The sequence below is a fragment of the Patella vulgata genome, chromosome 5, assembly GCF_932274485.2.
Source record: "Patella vulgata chromosome 5, xgPatVulg1.2, whole genome shotgun sequence".
Lineage (NCBI taxonomy): Eukaryota > Metazoa > Mollusca > Gastropoda > Patellidae > Patella > Patella vulgata.
In genome coordinates this window covers 9,965,868-9,968,454 of record NC_065883.2, presented here as the reverse complement: position 1 = coordinate 9,968,454, position 2,587 = coordinate 9,965,868, and positions in this window count along the sequence as shown.

Sequence of the window (2,587 nt, the reverse complement as noted above, 5' to 3'; positions counted from 1 at the left end):
ATACACTGTTAATTAATGTATCATTATGTTAATTAATATACCATTATGTTGATTAATATACTGTTAAGTTCAGTTATGTAATTAAAATGCCTTGATGGTAATTAATGTACAGTTATTGTAATTAATACACTGTTAATTAATGTATCATTATGTTAATTAACATACCATTGTGTTAAATAATATATCGTTATGTTAATTGTGGTAATTAATATTATGTTATATTAATTAACAAGCAGGATACCCAACTTCGCTGGGGCCCAAATTCACCTGGGTCCCAAATTGAATTCTATCATGGCCTAAAACATTCAGGGGTTCATGCTGGTTAATTTGATACCACATATGTGGGGGTGGATCGGGCGACGATACATACATACACACAGAGAGACATCATCGATTATATTTATATAGATATACCATTATGTTAATGGTAATTAGTGTACTGTTTTGTTAGTTAATATAGAACTATATTGATATACAAATACCAAAAAGAAATGAAAGTAGATTATGGTCTAATATTTACTAGACTGCTGCTATGACATTAGCTGTATTATTTACTCCAGTTATATTTTACGAAATGTTGAATTATTATATTTTAAAGAGCTTATTGTATTATTTATATCAACGCAATCTCATTTATATTACCTGTATATTGTCTTACTCACAGGCCTAGAAATAACAATTTTAATCACACCTGACTGTCAGGCACAAATCAAACTATACTGGACAGTCAGTAATTATTGGAAATCGTTAAAAATCGATAGGGTTCTGCATCTCATGAACTTAAACACTGTGTATAAATTTAAAGGCAGTCAGATATTAACTGTAGCCTCTAGAATGTATGTTCGATCCCTGCATTGGCCGAGAAAGTTCATCCAGATTTTCTGGCGTGGTTCCCCCTTGTCAGTGATGCAGGACAGAGGGGCTGACAAGGACATCTGTCTAGTCCTTCGGATGAGACGAAAAACCGAGGTCCCGTGTATACATTGGAATGCACGTAAAAGATCCCTTGGCAGTTGGAATTCGATATAAGAGTAAGCGATAGTGCCGCTGCCCGGGCAAAATGTCCCTCACAGCACACTGTATGGCGTATGCCCGTCTTCATTAGCCCACCATAGGGGCAGAACAGTAGGAGGTTAAACCACATATCATTTCATTTCATTTTCTCTAGAATGTCAGAAAGCAATTGCGGATAGTGGTCAGGTATGTGTGTGTGGGGGGTGGGTGTGTGTGTGTGACAAATCTGTGCAAGACATGATGACTGGCACCAGAAGAATGGTGCCTGACAAAGCCTAGATTTGTGCCTGACATTGTCTGTGATACATGCCTTATTTCTAGGCTTGCTTACTCACCTGTTAAAATTGTTTTTACCAATCTGATTAAAACACAGATCCTATTTCGTTTCGTTTTTTATAGTTCAAAATTTCGTTTTACTTGTCTTTACTACACTAGGATCTGGAAAAGTTGTTATATAACCTGCGTTCTGGTTGATGTGAGGGATTAGCCAATGAAATGGTCTGCTACGGCGTGCTTTTGACATGAGCTGCATGAAACTTAGGGTAATCCACTAGAACCATCAATGCTGATTGGTTAATCAAATATCTGACGTCATAGGGTCAAAAGCCAGTCGTATAACCTCTGACCTGACCCTCCAAAACAACTGGTCAGATCTTCATATAGTGTAGGCCATCGAAAGTATATAAAAAACAAAATGAAATATAGATCTGTATTTGAATGAGATTGTGTTTTTACCAAAGCACTATTTATTTTTGTATGTATTATAAAAAACGTTATTTTACATACTCGAGTGACTATGAAAGTAGATTATGGTCTAATATTTACTAGACTGCTGCTATGACATTAGCTGTATTATTTACTCCAGTTATATTTTACGAAATGTTGAATTATTATATTTTAAAGAGCTTATTGTATTATTTATATCAACGCAATCTCATTTATATTACCTGTATATTGTCTTACTCACAGGCCTAGAAATAACAATTTTAATCACACCTGACTGTCAGGCACAAATCAAACTATACTGGACAGTCAGTAATTATTGGAAATCGTTAAAAATCGATAGGGTTCTGCATCTCATGAACTTAAACACTGTGTATAAATTTAAAGGCAGTCAGATATTAACTGTAGCCTCTAGAATGTATGTTCGATCCCTGCATTGGCCGAGAAAGTTCATCCAGATTTTCCGGCGTGGTTCCCCCTTGTCAGTGATGCAGGACAGAGGGGCTGACAAGGACATCTGTCTAGTCCTTCGGATGAAACGAAAAACCGAGGTCCCGTGTATACATTGGAATGCACGTAAAAGAGTAGGCGATAGTGCCGCTGCCCGGGCAAAATTTCCCTCACAGCACACTGTATGGCGTATGCCCGTCTTCATTAGCCCAGCATAGGGGCAGAACAGTAGGAGGTTAAACCACATATCATTTCATTTCATTTTCTCTAGAATGTCAGAAAGCAATCGCGGATAGTGGTCAGGTATGTGTGTGTGTGGGGGGGGTGTGTGTGTGTGTGTGACAAATCTGTGCAAGACATGATGACTGGCACCAGAAGAATGGTGCCTGACAAAGCCTAG